At 41.1% G+C, this 21,385-nt stretch overlaps 1 protein-coding gene across 1 annotated transcript in view; it reads right to left on the bottom strand.

The window, feature by feature from the left end:
- Positions 1 to 10,573, bottom strand: part of LOC124167679 (retinaldehyde-binding protein 1) — a 77,418-nt gene extending 66,845 nt beyond the window's left edge. Inside the window, exon 1 of the mRNA XM_046545664.1 lies at positions 10,472 to 10,573. The gene's annotated coding sequence lies outside the window, so the exon portion shown is untranslated. The remainder of the gene's footprint in view (positions 1 to 10,471) is intronic.
- Between the last annotated feature and the right edge of the window lie 10,812 nt (positions 10,574 to 21,385).

The following is a 21,385-nucleotide window of genomic DNA, read 5'->3' as shown; positions in this document are numbered from 1 at the left end:
CAGGAGTAGAAGAAGAGTTAATCTTTCAATTCTCAACAATTTTGAGATCTCTGTCTTGCGGATTTTTTATTGATCCAGTAAAATTTAAGAAGTTCTGCTTGGATACAGTGGAAAATTTTGTGAGACATAATGAATGGTTTTACATGCCACCTACAAAGAACAAAGTATTTATACATGGTGCAGATGTCATCGAGTCGGCTCTTCTTCCTTTTGGAGAACTATAGCAGAAGGCCCAGGAATCTCGCAATAAAGATATTAGAAAATACCGCGAGCATCACGCGAGAAAAATATCTCGAATTCATACGAATGAGGATATTTTCCGGTGACTGATCCTGACATCGGACCCTTTTATTAGCACATTAGGAACTGACTGAACAAATGTCGGGGCCTTAAAGATCTTTCGCACGAGGTTCGTGATCTCTTGGTCTTGCAAGAGTCTCAAAATTCTGCGAGCGAATGCGAAGAGGAGAGGGATGGGTGGGATTGAGAAGAATCTGATGATGAATAATTATAATACATAATTCGTAAAGTTATAAAGCATTAACCATGCTTATATGAGAATAAAAGAGTCACTTAAATACTATTTTGACTTTTATGTAAAAATTACTTTTAGTCCTTACAGAAGAACCTCACGAAATCTGGAAATCGCACCTCTTTCAAGTAAGTCAATGAACCCAACAACCCTACTTTTAGCCTTTTTTGTTTATTGACTAATTTCAAAGATCATTAACTCATACTTTATAACTAATTATCATTTATTTTCATGTTTTATCATGATTTGCGTTTGTCTATGCAGTCAGCGTTACAATAGGCCAGTTAATAAGTTAAAATTCCACAATATCGCCTAAAATAATGTTTTTTTTTTCGTGAAAATAACTGCAGAAATGAAAATAGCATGCCGAAAAACATTAACGAGAGCAATTTTCAAAGACATCCAACGAAAATCTGATTTTTGTCCAACTTTTTCGCGATCCGGACCACTGTGCGACGCTTTCTCCGTGCAACAATCGCGTGTCGCGACGTGATTGGTGGGCGGAGAAAGCGCGAGTAATGACCTGAATGAATTCTCGGAAGAATGGTTCTCTCAATGGGAGCTGAAAATGGAACAGCAGCTCTTTATCAGTGCTCAAATGTGTGACGCCCAGGCAGGCAAGGCCGATGCAAATGCAAGATTAGATTGACGGACATTTCGGATAAAATCGCGTCTCAGGAAGATATCCTTCCTTTCCGGGGAATGATGAACTCGGGCTGCTCACCGGGCGGAAGTCTTCATTGATGCCAGTGATTGAACCGAGTCGCTTTCCGAAACGTCGGCGTCAACAGAGGCTTCCAGCCAGAGCAGAGGCCGAATTCAAGTGCAAGACTCATTGGTCCTCCTCCCTTGTGCAAACAGTGCATACGTTCCAGTTCACTGTTCAACTGTCAGCCAATTACATCACATACAGTCAAAATAAGTGGCCCGTATCAATGAAAAATGGTGAAAATTCTAATTCAATGTTTAGTGGAAGTGAATACCATTAAAATGTTGAGCTGCTAATTGCCATGAGGGAATATGTAGGCTAGCAGCCTTGGGTTCGACTCCCACCCCTGACACACACAGGGAGCCATCAGTGAGTGAGTCAACAACACCTCCATCTTGATCACTGCTTGAGATGAAAGATGGAGATGTGGGTCCGGGCGTTTTCAACTTCGATCGGCACTCTCCCGTCTTATATTGAAATAAGGGCTGCTATTACAAGCCAGTCGCCTCCTCACGGAATTCTGTTATTTCACGTCAGAATAGTATGTATACGTCCCACTTAAATTGGAGTACAAATAAGCAGGAAGCGTAGGTGCACTAAGGACGAGAGCATGAAGGAAGCAAGACTCGGTAGGCGGACAACAGCTGAGTGATATTTCAGCTTTAGGCAAAGGGCGACTCATTACGGATGCTCTTTGTTTTCACGGAATAAGCGTCGAATTGGACAGCCCTCCCGGCGTAAATGAAGGCACGAATGAAGTAGCGTTCAGAATCATTTATTGATGAGCGTCGCAAAGTGGGCTGAAATCGAAAAAATCTGGCCAAAAATTATTTATTTTTCACTTTTAATTTAGGAAAAAAACAATTATATTTCTAATTAAAGAATAATCAACGAACACATTGCTAAAATAATTTTATTTCTTTGTCATTTTTTTAGAGTGGTAGACGTCTGGGGAGTTTATACAAAATTATCTCGAAAGTTTTTCCTGACTATTTTTTGAAAAAATCGACTTAAGAATTTTGCAGCAGTTGCGTTTTGCTTTAAAATGCCTAAATTAAAAGCATGTCATTACTAAAATGAACATTTTAAGAATCCGTTGTAGAGAAAAATTTTATTCTATTCATAGTTTAAACTATTTTTATTAAAGAAGTAAAATGTCCTATTTTTCACGTATTTTAACTAGTGTAGCCGCGAACTCGGGTATCGTCTCGAGTATCGGACGAGACTCTCGTCTCGTTTCCCCAAAAGTTACATCCCCAAAAATAAGTTTATCACCATTAAAAGCCATTTCCTTTGCGTACTTAATCGATGAATCAGTACGCTCGAAATAGGAGAGCCGTTACTATAAATTTAAAATATAAATTGATCTGGACACCAATTACATCAAACTGCTAGTGGAATCATTGTTTTTATAACTACTCCAAGAACAAACTAGAAACATAAATTTTTAAAAATCTGAAAAGGGAATGTAAACAAATTTACTGCATAGAAATTTGCAAAAGGTTTAAGAAAAATAATCTCAAAAACAATGTGAGTGATAGTTTAGATTATAATTTATTAACAAGACATAATTTTCGCTTTAATAAAGTAGGTTTAATAATTTTCAGATTTGAAAAAGATTAATTAACAAGAGTTTTTAATTTGACTGGGCATATTGCGCGTCACCCACGAGTTCACCCAGAGTAAAATTCTCGTTGATTTGTGACCTGAGCAGCGCTTTCTATGCTTCCTTATTGTAAAATGGGCTGCTCTTGTGAACAACCTTTCTGCTGCAACAGATGTAGCAAAAATACTGAGGAAGTCTATCGCCATTTTTGATAGCACCGAAAAAGTAGTCCCATTTGACATCCACTATGTAAATATGCTCACATCACTAGGGGATCAATTGGTAGCTGAACATAGTCTTTAGGCCGGCCCAATGAAACTCGCAATCCCAACCCATTGGAGCCCAGGGTCTTTTATTGAAGTCGTTTCCTCAACCAGCCGCGCGATTGTCGGGGCGGCGCCATGCGTACAGAAGGGCAAGCATTACAGCGTATGTTCATTTACTGATCGTTAATCGTGTGCTTCTGGCGATTGGAAATGTTTATGTTTGCAGTTAATTTAGATTAAAAAATGTATTCTCGTGTGTTAGTTTTCTGCATTGTTTTCTTTATTTTCCACCTCAATTTTACGTGGATGCAAATAGCTGAATATAGGGAAGAATACTCACGTTTGATATTCATGCTGAAAAATGGGAATTGCCGCAGACGTGTGTGGTACCACAGTGAACTTCGGGGGTTTCGCTTCTTAGAGTCCCCGAGGTTCGTGAAAAACTTAGCGCCTTACAACAAGCGATTCACAAGGGAAATTTCAAGTTTGCGCAAAGCATTTTGTAGACTGAAATCGTGACGATGGTGACCCATAAGGTAGAAACGTCCCTTCGGAAGTAACCAACGTTTATTGAGGTCTTTTAAGATTTAAAGGAATCTAACAGAAATAATAATGAATATATAAAAAAATTTGTAACCTCGTAAGCACATATCGATGGCTACACGTACCTCCAAAATAGTAAATTTTCAGGAGAGAAAAAAACGATTGATTTCTTTTACTTGCACACTGAAATTAAAAACCAAAAGTTCATAAAACCTAGTGCACAATAGTGGCTCCATGGAAATACAGTAGATTCCGGTTAATTTGGACATATCAGGACTTGTGCACTTTGCCCCAATTAAGCGGCTACCCCAATTAGGCGAACTATCCTGTATATGGGCATAAACAAACGTTGAAATGATACAGAGAAGACTAAAGAATGTTTATAATGCAATATAAGTTTATTAAAAAATTAATTTGATTAATAAATCAGCGAGTTTAGTTAATTTATTATTTTTTTTTATTATAATAATTTTGTTAAAAATATTTTTCACAGCCTCGGGCGACGCTGAATGAATGACTTTCACTAACAATAAGTCCTATTAAAGAAAAGTCCTATCCTCTTGCGGATAGTATAACAACAAGAGCTGTACTTGCTATACCGGATGGACCGCGAGGTCATCACGTCTAGTAGATTCAATGAGTCTTGTACGATTGCCTCAATAAATAAGGATCTTGGATGGTTTGCAAAGTGGCCCAGATGTCCATGGTTCGATTCTCGGTCCCTTCACCTCATGATAATTCATGTAAAATTCACCGCCGTTCGCCACTGAATTCATGAATAGTTCAATATTAAGGCATTTTAATGCCGTGTGTGACCCCTTGAGACGAAGGTCACTGAAATTGACCCCAATTACAGGAGCCTCTATATCCATGGCTACGTTCTAAGAACGCGTACCTCCAAAATAGCAACTTTTCAGGAGAGATAAAAAAACGATTTATTTATTTTCCTTGCACACTGAAATTAAAAACCAAAAGTTCATAAAACTGAAAAAGAAGCATTCATTTGCAAATAAAGAGTTGTTCTTTGCTTGTATTTTATTTTTTAAAATGTAATTACACTTTGTTTAAGATACCTGTCTCAAAGCGGCCGAATTTCAGATACGTGTTGTTATAACTTAGCTATCGATATGCATGAAGTGTCATTGAAAAGGAAAACCTAAAAAGGAAGATAGAAAACTTAGCTAAGCATAATTGCGTCACAGAAAATTAGAAAAACTTGTTGTTGAATTTGAATTAATGGGTTTCCTATTCTGAAAGTTTACATTTGATACCTGTAAACTGGAAGAATGTGTGTTCTTAGGGTGCTAATGTGTTCTGGAGACGTGTGGGTTTTTTTCTTTGTCTTTTATAAAAGTTTTTGTGTTGTAATATATTTCCTGATCGTTTTAACGAATAGGAAGGCAGCAAAATGTTCATTAATGATTTCGTGAATCTGATTAGTCTTTACCCAGCCTTATATTACAGCGGATACAGTGGATACAGTAGCCTTTACTGCCTGCCTGATTCTGCAGTATTCCTGCAGTTGGTAATAAGATTTACCTCCTCAAGTCAATTCTACAATCACACTTTGGGCTTTTTTTGGCCATTGTCTCAAGGGCCAAATTGCCACAAATGCCAAGCGATGCATATCCCAATGCATTCCATAATGCAACAGAGAGGTTCTCGAGTCATCTTATAAAAGCATTTTTATTTTGATGTCCTGTTTGAAGACAACACAATGATCTTCACAATGATATGAGAACATTTGGCTGTGAGTCACTACTGACTAATCGTGAGAAGATATCAGAGAATTTTGATAACCATTACACGTGATGCACTGCACATAGCTAGATGATGGCATTTCATTCGATACATTCCCTGAAAAATTAGGGTCATATTTCATACAATAACAGGAAATAAATATTATTGGAATAAAACTGCGGTAAACATGTGAGAGGATCTCCTTGAAGGAATATATACAGCGCCAGAACTAAACAACTCCACCGAGATGACAAAGGAGACAAACAATTGACGGACGAAGGAAGCACAGGGACGGTTGATATTCTAGAGTAAGCTGCCGACGAATCTCGTGAGGAATCTGGATGAGGTGTCATTGAAAACAAAATTGATAGCAAAGTAAGTAATATGTTCTCACGAATAGTCGATCACATGGCGACGTAATGATATCATTGGGGAGGTCTGACTCCTCAAAAAAGCGGCGGACTCAATTGAGCGTGCTTCCTATCCTTAGGCAAGATGAATACGGACACGAAAAAAATCTTTGATAAGCAATATTAGAAGGATGCACTTCGAAGACGATCAACGAGTGGCTATAAAGCAAGAGGCAAGGTCCCTGCAGCGATAGCAGGCGGGAAGCCATGACCTACGAAGGAGGCCAAAGATTTATAACATCATGATAACGAGGAAAATTAAAAAAAAAAGGAGTTCAAATGCATTGCATCTATAAAGCAACTTTTCTGCAAAATGGCAGTAGAGATTTCACCTCAAAATGTCATCCCTTTAATTAATTATGCGAGCTAAAAGACGACCATGAATAAAACAGGCGACTAGCCAGCTCTATGATTTAGTTCCATAGGCGTCATTCGGGATCACTGGATTTCGGCCGAGTGCCATTCAAGCTGAAGATCGCCGCTGCAATTCGAGGCATCCCGGTCATGACGAAAGAATTTTCCTCTCTCAAATTTCGCACAAGTCTACAAAAAGATATTTTTTCTCTAGGTTTCTGTCCCCTTTTACAATGGGCTGTAGGTATGCTGCTAAAATAAGATTAGCTGCCGCTAACAGGTGTTTCTGGAGAAAATATGATGAATGGAGTTAGATTGAGTGGCTGATGAATAAATGCCGGTCAGATGATAAAGTAGTGGCCTTTTTGATTAAATGGATTTTTGGTTAACAAAATAAAGGAAAACGAAAGAAAATAATAGAAAGCAAAGTGCAGTTATCCGTATTTATTGCAACATCCTCAAAACAATCCAACGACATTATGCTAAATATTCTCACTACATCACCTCTGAAGATCTATAATGCAGGAAGAGGTTGCTTCAATTACCATTCGTGTTTCCGCCGAGGTGATTTGCTCTGCGCAATTCGAAATGGCGCCATCATGTTCTCCTAACATGCAAACTATAAAGAGTGCCACTTTACACGTGTGCGAGTTCGATCCAAGATATTTTTTGTGGAAGGGAGCTCTGATTAGTAACACTTTAGAAAGTACCTCAGTTTTTACTGGATAAAATTTCCAAACAAATCTCTCCGTGCGTGAGCTATGGCGTCCGAACGTCTCCTTAGAGTAAAACCACTGCAAACAAACAAAGAAATCTCCATCAAGCATGGAAACTTGAAACAATGAAAAGTAATCAGCCATTGTCACTCCTATTACAATTAACTATATCCTTGGCTATGCTAACTAATACCTGGCTCCAAAAGTCACGCTCATGCATTCATAAATTTATTTTTCCGGTAAAAATTCTATTTCATAGTTAGATAATATATCGATAAGTTATTGTTGAATTATATTTCAAATTTAATATTTAAGAAAAATGTAAAATTTACTTCGCCTCAGAGGAAGGAAATAATTTTAAGGATAAAGCTACACTAATTACTAACTAAGGATATTAATCTATATTTAGACTTTCGAGAGTCTCGTGGCAGTAGTAACGTCTCGTCTCGAATCTCTTCTCGGTTCCGAGACGAGTAAGTCTCCAGTCTCGCGGCGCCAACACTATTTTTAACACAGTGTACACGAAAACTTTCTCTTTACTACGCAAAGTTTTTCACACCACATAATAAAACAAAATGTCCACTAGATAAAATTGATTGTTTGAGGCGTAACTTGGTGAAAGCGATTCATAATTAAATTAACGATTCACGACCATGGTTTCAACGTTAGACGTCATTATCACTTGATGATGACGTCTAACGTTGAAACCATGGTCATGAATAAATATTAATGTGAAATCACAAAGTTCTTCTTTTTTAATTTAAAATTTTCACTTTAATTCTCATTCGAAAAATGCTTCCCCAATTCGCCCCCCTCCGATTATTTCGTGGCAAATCAAAATGATGTCGCGCGGTTCTCGCATCCTTTGACCACAAATGGGAACAAGCACCCGGGAACTTAGCGTGATGTCCTTGTAAGAGACTGGATCTTGAGTGAATTGAACTCTCATTATTTGCGGTGTCTTTATCGTATGTACCCTCTTCTGATGGTGTTACACTTGAGTCTCTGCTTGGAAGCCGCGTTCGGACGGCAATAAACCTAACGGTTCGCGCGCCCTTTGTCCTCTGCCCCTTTGTGCAACCACATTTGTTCTTTTATCACGTGCATTTTGCAAAAATGGTTTTCCCAAAGTATGCCGTTTATATTTGATTGGCTCGCTCATTCGTAGTCGAGTGCTCATCATCAGTCTCCCTTCAGTATTCGTGGTTGAAGTGTGTGCCGAAGGACAGTCACGGTGTAGTTGCCCAGAATATTTTTTCTTGCCAATAATTTCAGTGGAAATGCAGATAATTTTCCTAACTTACCTCTTCCACTGCAAGGTTACTTTAATTTTATAGGAAAAATAAAGTTAGTAGTAATTTGTGTAGTCTGTCATTGGAAAGTAAATTGACTGCGATTTTAATCAGTACAGAAAAGAAAAATCATGCGAGGAAAGAGGTAAAAATGTGAACACTCTTCAGTATTCATTACCGGCTTCATTTCCCCCTCAAGCTACACGCAGAAAAACAGAGAAACCGCATAGTTGAAGAACCTACATCTAGCAATTTATAAATATATCAGCAAAAAAGATTTGGAATAAGAGTGATAGATTTTTGGAAAAATAATGAGGAGTGATGCGCGTTTGGATTGATTTGATGTCCGCTTCGAGTGCAGAGTGTTGTCCGCGAATCAGAGCCAGGAGAGAGGGGGAGGTAAGATTACGAAAGCCAATGAGGAATATCTTTTTGAACGTGACCATATTTTAATTAAAATTTCTTCCTCGCGTATTCCGAAGGACTTAGATGCCTCAGTTTATATAGAATGTGAATCGCACGATGATTTGAACCGCACTAGAAATGTACTTTAAACATTTTTTAATTTTGAATGAACCTGAGACTGTTAACTAGCCTAAAGTTCGGCTCGATATAACGGGATCAGCGTGCGTTCGCGGGAGTACATGACACAAGCATACCTCTTATGAAAACCGCGACGACTAATAATATTCGAGTGCTGTACAAAATGATGGTAGTGACCGGCCGTGGCAAAATCTGGAGCACAGCTAAAAAAGGTGTAAACTTACGACTCGCTAAACAAATCTCTCCGTGCGTGAGCTATGGCGTCCGACCGTCTCCTTACAGCAAAACAAAGAAAGAAATCTCCTCAATACAATGGGAGAGGATTTCGTTAGAGGTCGAGTTCGAAACCAGGCCCACCCACTCTCCCTCCGCATCTAATCGCATTCAAGGCTGTGAGAGATATTCGAGGGAAATTTGAAGAACAATTTTCGTAGCAAAACCAAATATTTTTTCCGCTTCACTTTCAATAAAAATTATCATGCAATTTTATTTCGCAATATAGAAGAGAAATACTAGTAAGTGATGATTTCTTGCATTCTCTTTGCCTGCACGGATGCGATATCATGATTATGTGTTCCCTTGTGAAGAAGTGTGAGTTCTCAAATAGTAATTAAATATAACATTGACGATGTAATTAGGAATATTTGTTATATTAACGTTCTGAGCATTTTTTTTTCCTTTTACAATGGGGAAATATAGCCTTGAATATATATAATTGAAATTTGTTGGAATAAGCGTCTCCTGCATGCACATGAGGGCATGCAATGGTGAATTCCAGAGAGGCGATGTCCCTATCAATAACGCCGGAAATTTTAAATGACCACTGCAAATAAAAGAGGACAAGCCACGGGCATTAACCTCGGTTGAAAGAGATTCGCGACGCAGTAATCGCACTCACGATATCTTTCATTCGCTCCGAGTTCTCTAACCGCACGTATTTGACTTCATCGTGTACCGTATCATTACGCTAATTAAGTTAATTTAGCAATGAACATTTTTGAATTTCTTACGATTCATAAGCAACGCATCATCATCTGCAAGTCGAGACATGGCCATCCATTGAGAAGGAATGGTGATCTATTGAAGAAAAGGGAATCACTTGAGCTCTGCTCTCCATCGGCCTTCGTCCGCCGCTCTTTTATCTAGCGCCGTTGTGACATCTTTCTTGATGCACACTTTTCCATCGCCTCCTTCAATCACTCCACTAAGGTTGAGGGAGGCTAAAGGTAATTCCACATTAGTCCACGGGTTCATTCTCCGGCAATGGGCGTACTGGTCGCCAAGGCAGGGATTCACTCGAGATTCGAACCCGGATGCTGTCGTCCCAGTCGCTGGCCTTCGCTCCCACCTAATGTGCTCTATTTGATAGATGGTGATGGAGTTCATCGACACATTCAACTTATCGCTACTAGACTTTTTATTTCTCTCATTTCGGGACGGATTGAGGTGGGCCGCGCTCTTTTTTTGTCTCCCAGCGACAATGCGACTGATACACAAGTAGACAAGTGGCTCTCGGACATCAGTCAATTATTTTTCCATGAAATCTTTCATTGGGGAGCAGCCTTTGGCTTTTCTTGCAGTCCCCCCCCCCCCTCAGGTATGCACCCTAGTCTTCCTTGAACATCGGTGCGTTTGAATGACAATGATCACTTTGCCGATCGCGATGTTGACCCACTCGTACAGGTCAAGGCGCAATTTTTGGACGAACACAAACATGTCCACTGATGGGCGAGGGTTCGAATCCCGGTGGGAGTGCTTACCTGTCTTGTGCTCACTCCGCCTGTTGTGCAAGGTCCGTCTGCGTCCGACGCGCTGCGAGCCACAAACGATTCTGTCTCAGCCATTCCGTCTCCATTCCTATATATTATAAAATGATGCATTCGATATTTCGAGAGAGATAGAGAGAGCAGTGGAGTGAGGAAACGCCGTCGACTCAATCGCATCGGCCTTTGTCCCCACACCATATCATATCATTCATGGAAGGCAGCGGCGACACTTAGTCACCCAGAGAGCGCACTTTGCACTCAGAGGGCCACTCATCACTCAAGAGCGCTTGGAGCTTCGCTTTTTCATCAACGGGATCAGCGTGCGTTCGCAGGAGTACATGACACAAGCATGCCTCTTATATAAAACCGCGACGACTAATAATACTCGAGTGCCGTACAAAATGATGGTAGTGACCGGCCGTGGCAAAATCTGGAGCACAGCTAAAAAAGGTGTAAACTTACGACTCGCTGAACAAATCTCTCCGTGCGTGAGCTATGTCGTCCGACCGTCTCCTTGCAGCAAAACCACCGCAAACAAAGAAAGGTGTAACGATGGGTGTGAAGTCGAGATTTACATTGTGTATCCGGATTTCGATTGCCATCTGTTTCAAACGAGTACGCCCGATTTTATATCCGTCCTTGTACAATACACAATGAAAATTTTCTTTTGTGACGTCGTTTCGGATGGAAATATTGATTTTGGACCGTAAATTTCTAAATGATTATTATTACATTTTCAAACATTCGCTTCTGATGGCCTAATAAGCGTTTTATACCATCTTATCCGATGCATTTTTAGCGGGTCGTTCAAACAATTAGATCAATCGGAAAGTGTTTATTTACCTTTTGCCGGTGATGCACGAATGTATTTATTTTTTAAATGAAAGAGAAATGGCCCGTAAAATAATCCGTGCGAACTTGTATAATTCTTAATGTTTCTCGAATGCTGCCACAGAATTGCTCATAAGTATATCTCCTTAATCTATACGATGCACAAGTTTTAGATATCTCTGAGAATATTTTTTTTTAATTTACGTCACACCACGACGGACCTTTTTAGGGAAACTTTTGTATAAAGTAGATAGCATAACCCTCATTCGGAAACGGATAATGGGATACTTTGACAGAGTAGTAACTAAAGATTTTTCAAGACTATAAAATATAAATATTCGAAAAAAGTTGGCGACGCCGAAAATAAAATCCATTATCCCATCACTCGACTCTACTCTGGACCCAGAAATACCTTGATTCCCAAGCATATTTCAACATTAACTAATTGAATTCAACTTTTTCATCCTATGCATGTTGTGACTGATATTGAAAGATTCCATACCGTAAATTAGCTGAGGATCTACGACGGAGAGAGTACTGCGGTAAAATTTGTTTTTCTATGGCTAATTGTCGGAATAATGAATTATACTCTTTTGAAATTATACATCTGCAAGCCACCAGCAGGGTGTGTGGCATGCGTAGTGTGACACCCCGGCCTTAGGCAGAAACGTGCTAGTGAGCTTGACACACAGCCCAAGCACTCAAGAGAATGACACACCATAAACTGGGAGAGTGCTAAGAGATCATGTAAAATAAGTCTATTAGTAATCAGCAGAAAGTTAGCGGAGTTCATTCACAATCCCGAATTCCCACCACCCACCTGAAAATACCTGAAAATCCCCTGTCCGCCCGCAAATCGCTGCTTTACGTGCTTTACGGCCTTTCCGATCTGTTGCGGAATATCTTTCTTTTGTCCAGAATACAACTCCTTCAAGCCAAGCGATATTCGCACACTACAAGAACACACACTACACTACAAACACTCCAAACGTCATTTCTTGGAAGTTTAGCGGCGTGCTGAATAAATTAACACAAACTCTTTCAGGTCGCCGTCGAAGACAACATCGACATTTTACTCTTGCAAGAAATGCATTTAAGGCACAACCGTTCTTTTTACTCTCCACACTGACATTCAGCGTCCTTTCCCATTCCCCATTCAATTCCAAATCTCTTCGAGCTCTCGGTATATCGATTATTATCAGCGAAGCCGGTCCCTTCAGCTCATCACATTCCAACTAAACTCATCACCACGGACCATCAGGATCGCCTGTTTTCCGTTCCGTTCATTTATTTCGACGAGTGGAATGCCAAGCACTTCTACTGGAACAGTGATAAGATTGATATAAATGGCAAAACTCCTGATTCCTACATTAATAATAAAGACTGCCATGCTCTGCAGAAGGCTCTTGATGCCATAGACCAATGGTCTGAGATTTGGAGTCTGAAAATTAATCCAGACAAGTCTACCATTCTACCATTCACTCTACGCAAGTCTATCCTGAGTATAAATTACCGATTATCTGGACATCATATTCCTTCGGTCACCTCTCAGAAGGATTTAGGGGTTATTTTTGACTCTAAGCTGCTCTTTCTTGAGCACATTAAATCCATTTCCACCCGTGCTATGTCTTTGGTGGGTATGATGTATCGCCACAGTTAGGTGTTGCATTTAATTGCTCTACGCACCTTCTTCCTTTCCTGTGTCTCTCCGGTCCTAGAATACAGCAGCCAAATCTGGTCTACGGCCCCACCTTCTTCATTAAAGCTCCTGGAACGCCCATTGATTTTTTCCTTTCTATTGTCCGCTACCGCCACTTGCCTTTTCGTAACTTCTCCCTCTATAAGATTAGATCCTCTCTTGGTATTGCTACTTTAGCTGATCGTCGTATCCTCAATGACCTTCTTAAATTGACTCTTCTTAAATACCATTAATGGCAAATACAGATCCTCTGACCTTCTTTCCTTTATTCCGCTTCGTGTTCCTTTTTCTATTCAGACTTCCTTCTTCCATTAACTCCTATGCCAATTGCGTTCCAAATTTTGATCCTTTTTTTCATCCCTCATCCAACTTGCACCTTCACTATCGTAATTTTCCCCCTATTCCTCGCATCACCCGATGACTATTCTTTGTTATTTATTTGTAAATACTGTTGAATATTTTTTGTTATTGTTGGTTACGTTGCTTAATATTATGAAATTGTTTCTCCAGTCCTCTGTAATTGGCCTCGTACTGTTTTTGGATCAACTAACTAAATAAATAAATCTTCCTAACCCTTTCTCCGTTAAACCCAACTAACTATTCTCATAATTGTTATTGGATTTTCCCATTCAATTCATTCCCTCTCTTATTCATTCACTTCCGATCATTGGCTGCTTCATTTTTCAATTCTCTTGTCCAGTAAATCGGTTTCTCCATCAAACGTTAAAGCTACTGATTGGGATAAACTTGTAAATATTTTAGACCATTTCTTCCCTTACTTCAATTCCTCAATCCCTCTCCTACGACCACTCTTCATGACGCTAAACAACCCGCCTTCCTCTCCTTTTTTCCCCGCTCCCAGAAACCTGAAAATTGTCGGTATTTTAGTCGCACTGACCAAACACTACCCGTCGCCATTGGCAAAGATAGCGAGTTCAATCAGATAAAGCTTATTATAACCGTCTGTTTAATATTAGAAAACTGTAAAAAGAGAATATTCGGTTATGATTTACGGCGTTTTCAAATGTCATAAATTTAGGGTTTAAGTGTCTGCTGGCACAAACAACACACTGCTCTCAAAACTTAAACACATGGGCACAATATTTAATGTCACTGTGAAGTGACTGCTAGTCATTCGCCAGGACGCACAGTGGGCTAGAATCGAAAAAAGCTGGACAAAACCTCAAAATCGATTTTTTTGAGCTAGGGAGTTGAAACATATAAACAAAATACATATTCTCAAATAAATTGTGCATAACTTTCCAGATTATTTATTTCCGGTGGCGTACAATAATTGTTTCTAGAGCGTCAGTGATGGCCATTTAGAGAGGAAATCTAGAATAATTGTGATAGCTTTTGAATACTCGTACCTATTTCCTTTACCGAACGAAGAGCATTTTTTACCAAAACAAGAAGGCACAAGGGTGCTCACGAGCAAGAATTCATGAGACATAGGCTCTCGTTCCAACATGTGATTATATTGAGCATGTCCTAACTGCTCTCAAAGCCGTGTTTGCAAATTAAAGTGCGCTTTATATGCGACGCGAGACTTGGATCTGTTGAAATGCACGTTGTGATTCGAGACGCGGTATGGTCCAGAACCACATTTGGAAACTTCATATATAGCCTCTGCTACAATAATTTCACTCGCGTAAATGGAATCGAATGCTCGACTCACTCTCTCATAACTGGTTATGATTAAGATTATATCCATAGCATTTCAGATTTTCGAAGACGCTTGAACTGAAATTTTGTGAGCTGCATGGACACAATTACTTAGTAAGAGGGCCTCTTAATCTGATATCACATAAGACTCGGGGTTGCATTTTATCCACTTGGCAAGGGTCCTTCTTGCCTCCGAGGATGGTCAATGTATCTTCCTTTTGCATTGGTTTTCCTCCTTTTCGTTCTCTCGATACAACCCCGAAAACATACGACTCGTATATCTACGGTTATTGATGAAACAAAATCATTAAAAACCCTTGACACGAAAGAAAAAAGAAATGTCAATTAAGATGGTATAACAGTATTGTCGATAAAACTATTCATGAAACCACTGCACGAGGATAAAAATAGCAATTTTCAGAAAAAATCGAGGTTGGTCGTTTTTCGCTAAAATTGTTCAACTTTGATCTCACATGTGTTCTTAAGGTGAAAACACAGGAAATAAATAACCTGGAAAGTTATGCACAATTAATTTGAGAATATGTATTTTGTTTATATGTTTCAATTTCCTAGCTGAAAAAAATCGATTTTGAGGTTTTGGCCAGCTTTTTTCGATTCTAGCCCCTTGTGGGACGGCTGGAATTCAAATGAGGCGAGATATATATTTATAACACGAAATGTTTAGCCTGTGAATGTCACTGTGAAAGTGCATGATTTTAATTAAGTCACGTGGTCAGTATTATAAAAATTCTTTTTGATGAGTGTTGAATGGAACGCCACATACTTTCTACGTCGCTGCCTGGGTCAATCTCAACACAACTTGCAATCTCTTTTTTTAGAGCTATTCGATATCATAAGCAAGCACCCCTCCACTTACTTACTATCTTCGTCCGGCTTTTCTGTACACAGAGTAAGATTTAGGAAATATCCCGCCATCTATATTTCACCCGAGAACCACCTCCCAATGCTCATCACAACAGCAGCCTCCGTGCTCAATGATGAAAATAAGCGATTTTGTTTTTTTGATGCCATGGCAATTAACGACTATGATAAATATTGATTTATTAAGAGACCACTGACGTTTATAAAGCGCAAGATTACTAAATTTATTGTTGAAATTGATGATGCTGATTCTGACAATGAGACTCCGCTTTTTCTTTCTTTTACTCTATCTGATATATGGACGAATTTTTATTGCTGAAAATGTTTGAATTTTCCACATAATTTTCTACCCACTATAAGTTCTACAATCTATACAATTCTAAAAAAGATGTGCAGTGCTCTAATATACTACTCGCTATATAACTAGCTGACTCGGCCGTGCAATGGACTCACGAACGGTTCAGAGGGGTCCGACTAGGGCTGTGCGAGACTCTCGACCGCCCGAGTCTCGACGGTCGAGACGAGAATTTCATTTCGCGGCATTGTCGGGACGAGTCTCTCGCCGCGCCGAGAGTCTCGCCTAGGTCGAGAGTCTTGACGAGACTCGTGAGGTCTCGCCCCTTCGAGATTTCTCGACACCCGTCGAGACTTCCGGCTCCCCGGAAAAATAACACTATTTCTATTTTAGACATTGAAAATAATTTAGCAAAAAGATTATTTTAAGACATCAAATATATTTCCAAAACTAAAAATAGTTGTAATATAAGATCGACATTGACAATTTAAGCATATTTTATGATTCAATCAAGCAAAATTGACTGGTAATCATGAACCTTAGTTACCATAAATAAACATTTCAAAAAAATATCTATTTCAATAAAGTTCTATATAATATAGTATTTCTTGGAATTTAGGTCATTTATAAAATAAGTTTCAGCCAACGTATCGATTTATTTTTTAAATCATCTTCAGGGCTATGTTAGAAAAAGTGTGAACAATATAAAATACAGAGAATAAAAAGATACACAATATTTATACATAAAAAAGGTAGAGGAAATTCTCTCCTTGCCCGGGAGTATCGAGAAATCTCGAAGGGGCGAGACTTCTCGACTCTCGTCAAGACTCTCGACCCAGGTGAGAGTCTCGCCGCGCCGACAGTCCCGTCCCGACAATGCCGAGAAATGAAATTCTCGTCTCGACCGTCGAGAAGAGACTCTCGCATAGCTCTAGGTCCAACACGATCAGATTGCCTGCCTTAGGTCCACGAAGGAGGCTCCGATGTCCGTGCAGAAACGACGCAGCCTCTGGTTTATGCCTTCCACTCGGCTCCAAATCAGGGGTCCACGATCCATCCTCGGGACGAGACTACAAATCGCCAGCGACACATGGACCCCTCTCGGCACCACTTCGGAGTCCAATTCCCTGAAGGACTGCAGGATCTACTCGGGTCCACGGTCCATGGCGTCGTTGACGCCAACATGAACACTTCGTTCCCCGTATCGCCGCACCAACAGCCTGCGTCACCTGAGGAACACCAGGGATGCACCATGATGTTGAGCCGTCTACTGGGGCTCCGATCCGTGGGAATCTTCTATTACATCGAGAACAGGCCATTGTAAGCAGTGGAAGTACTGCTCACTGCGTTTTCGGACTAGCCCTAGCAAGTCGACTGTCCCAGTCCGTCGCTGCGGAAGGAATCTAATTGCGGGCTCCCTATATATTTGGGAGAGCAAGAAGATCCTGGCTTTTTTCTCGGGATTCACCCGTTGTGGTATGTTGTGCCCTCTCACCTCAACGCCGCTCCGGGGCTGCCTCGCCGCCAGATTCGCCAAACTACGTAAGCTTGGGAGCCCTTTCTTTCCCACTTTCAAAATTATTCCCTTCACCCCTTCTCCTTTGTTCCGTGTGCCGTGGTCGTCTTTTTGGCAGGGTTTTTGGTTTGTCTTGAGTTCATTTTGTGGCAATAAATTGCATTTCTTTTAAATGTATTACTGCCTGCTTACTGCCACCACCTTCACACATAGTTCAATGTCACACGGTTTCTTATACCCTCGCGGTCTGCCCTTTCCCGCAAAGGGACTATCACATCTCCCTGTCATTATAATCCCTTTCCTTGGGCTACCACCATGTCGCGGTGGAAAGGCTTGCGCGTTCCTATGACCCCTAGAGCTGCACTGGCGGGATTAATTCGCAATTATTCCCGGTAGGGCCACCTATGCCAGATAGGTCGAAGAGTAGGAGCCAGACGAAAGGTAGTCCACGTGATGGTGTCACGCGAAAAACACTGTTGGAATGGAAGTGGGAAACCTTACCAACTATCTCTTTCCTGAAAACATGGAGTACAACCAGATGAGCCTCGGAATTTCATCGTCCGGGACCCGTCCGCAAAGGGCGGGTGTCGTTCACGGCAGCGAGGTTGGCAAGGTCCTCGGGGTCGTCCACATGCGAAATACTTGCAGAGACTTATCATCAACTCCAGCAGCAGCAATGAAGAGAGAAGAAAAAAAGACCAAGAAGATGGAGAAGAAGAAGTCGGCTATAAATGTAGGGACGTGGAATGTGAGGACCATGATGAGGGCGGGGACATTACAAAATATCAAAAGGGAAATGAATAAAGGGAGGATAGATATCTTAGGATTATGCGAGGTGAGGTGGAGGGATGGGGGGGACTATTGGAGTGATTGGTATAGGGTTATACATAGTGGTGGGGAGGAAAGCTAGCGAGGGGAAGCTTCAGTATTAAACGGGAAGAAGGGTAAGCGTGTGGTAGGTATAGACAAGGCAAGCGATAGGATTCTGGTGGTAGAAATTGAGGCGCAACCCACCAACCTTGTGGTGGTTCAAGGTTAAAGCATCGCGTGCGAGTAATGTAAGACTCAAGATAAAAGAAGGTGGTGAAAAACTTGAGGCGGTAAAGCAATTCAACTATTAAGGCACCACATTAGAGGAAAAAGAAAATAAGAGTAAGGATATCGGAAATAGAATTGCATTGGCAAAGGAGGCGTTCATGAACAGGAAGGAGCTTCTGTGAGGATCGCAATGTAAGAATTTAAAGAAAAGGTTACTTATTGTTAGTGAAGAGTCTGACCTGGAGTGCAGCGCTTTACGGTGCAGAAACGTGGACACTTAGGAAGGAGGACGAGAGAAGACTGGAGGCATTCGAGATGTGGGTGTGGCGAAGAATGGAGAAGGTGAAGTGGACGGAGAGCAGGAGGAACGATGAAGTGCTGGACATGGTGGTTGAAGAGAGGCAGCTTCTAGATGAGATACGGAGGAGACAGAAGTATAGATGGAGGGGGTACTTAGCTGAGAGGGGATATTGAAAACAGTGTAGTATGTTAGGTAAACGAGGGAGAAGAAGTAGAATCTGAGTTTTTCCCGGCGAATGCTCTGCAGGAATATTTCTCGGGTTTCCCTCCGGGTGTCGTATCGGGTTGTAGTTCCCAACGTTTCCATGACTAAGTCCGTCATCGTCATCAGGGGTTAATGTTGAGCCAAGTTTTTTCTCCGGTATTTATACTCATGAGGGCCGTTCAAGTGGGCCCTGATTGGTCCTTTCTGAATTGGGGTGATTTATAGTGATAGCCATACAAATCAACATACACCAAAAGAACCTAAACAGAGACAAAGGCTTCCAGTTAAGTAATACGTGGAAGTCAGTGATCAATCACTATAAATCACCCCAATTCAGAAAGGACCAATCAGGGCCCACTTGAACGGCCCTCATGAGTATAAATACCGGAGAAAAAACTTGGCTCAACATTAACCCCTGATGACGATGACGGACTTAGTCATGGAAACGTTGGGAACTACAACCCGATACAACACCCGGAGGGAAACCCGAGAAATATTCCTGCAGAGGGAGAAGAAGGATACTAAAATAGATTTTAGATAGAATGAAAGGGGATAGGTCTTATTGTGAACTGAAGAGAGAATTGGTTGATTGGCAGGGAGGATTACAGAATTCTTCTAAGTACTCCATGGAAAACTACCTTAATCGGTAGAATACTTTAAAAAAACACCCGAGCGATAGTTGCAATAAGATAATGGAAGATGCCGCTCCATATTTTGAAGCCGATAACTTTTATAGAGTGCTCCTCTGGACAGACCTTCGATGACATAGCAATTAATTAGCTAAACTTTATTTCCTCCTTGATCTGAAATTTCGGGCCGTCGATAAATGTAATTAGAAATTAAATGTCCGTTTGTAATCTCTGGTACGCCTTGCCATTATCGATTCTCACGTTTTCCTTTAATGATTGCTAGTAAAATAAGAAATACATGTTAAATAACTCCTCGAATGATTCAACTTTACGGAAGTTAAACTTTTACGTTTTAATTTTGCGGAAGATTGACTAGCGTCACACGATAGAGAGCGAGTCCTCAGATGAGATGAGAGGAAAGGACCACTCGTAAAGCACTGTTGCCAAATCCCAGGCTCCGGCCTGCATTTAATGAGGTGAGCCTGAGTGCAAGTAGCAGATAATAACCAATCTCTGCATTTCTCCAGGGTTTTCTTCCGCGTCAGGTTGTTGGTTGATTGACAGCAGTTTCGCTGGCTGTCCTGCCAGCGTCTTCAGGTCGAAGGTGTCGGCTGTTGGTTTCTGCCTCGCTTATATACTGTAGGCTAGATGGGAGCTGCACTGTGATTGGCTGTCTGACTGGGTGCTTCTCTCTGATTGGCTCTCTCTTTGATGACTCTTTTCCATGCGCTGTGAAGGAGGTATCCGTCTTCTCTATTGAAATTCAAAGGTGTTTTTTGAATTTCTATCGCTTCCCTGATTTGTCTAGGGAAGTATCGGCACTCCTTAACTAAAAGTTTCTTCTCCTCAAATTTTATGTCGTGGCCAGGTTCCGACCATGCATGTTCGGCGATGGCAGAGAGCTGAAACTGCTTGTTATTGGTCGCCCTTAGATGTTCTTTAATCCTCACATGCATGGAGCGGCAAGTTTCCCCTATGTAGGATTTTCCGCAGGAGCAGGGCACCTTGTATTCCCCCGTCATACAGTTCTTGGGGAATGATATCCTTGGGCCCGGGGAGGAAGTCTCTTATCTTGGTCACACAGTTGTATCTGGTGACCACGTCATGCTTTTTTAATATTCTGGCGATCCTCTCTGACGTTCCAGCAATGAAAGGGATAGTGACGTATAGCTTCCCTGACGATTCTTCTTCTCCAACGTCATCACTTTGGTTTTCAATGGTGGCCTTGCGTCGCTTTTCCTCTTCCTTCGTGGTCCTTTTAAGGACCAATTCTCTCCTATAGCCATTTCTCTGCAGTGCCGTAGTGAGGTGCTTTATCTCCGTGGAGAGGGAGATATCGTCGGAGATATTATACGCTCTGTTAATTAATGTAGCCACTAGTGAGGCCTTCTGACTGGGATGATGGTGAGATGCTGCATTTAGGTATCGGTCGGTGTGCGTAAACTTTCTGTAGACAGCATGGCCGAGTCTCCCGTTGTCTTTTTTGGTCACGAGGACATCCAGAAAATTTAATGACTGCTCCTTCTCCATGTCCATTGTAAATTGGATTCCATGATGTTGTGAGTTCAGGTGTCGAAGGAACCCTTGTAATTCTTGTACACCATGCGGCCAGATGACGAACGTGTCGTCCACATATCTCAGCCACAACTTCGGCTTCTTTTCGCAGGATTCGAGTGCCTCCTTTTCGAATTTCTCCATGAAGAGATTGGCTACTACTGGTGATAGTGGTGAACCCATCGTCGTGCCCTCCGTTTGTTCGTAGTGGCAACCGTTCCATAGAAAAAATGAGTTCCTTAGGCAGTGCTCGACCAGTTCCGGGAAGTCCTTTGGAATGCCATCGGATGTGAG

Source organism: Ischnura elegans, chromosome 11, assembly GCF_921293095.1.
Source record: "Ischnura elegans chromosome 11, ioIscEleg1.1, whole genome shotgun sequence".
Classification (NCBI taxonomy): domain Eukaryota; kingdom Metazoa; phylum Arthropoda; class Insecta; order Odonata; family Coenagrionidae; genus Ischnura; species Ischnura elegans.
Note: the sequence above shows the minus strand (reverse complement) of the source record. Positions and strands in the feature narration are given on the sequence as shown.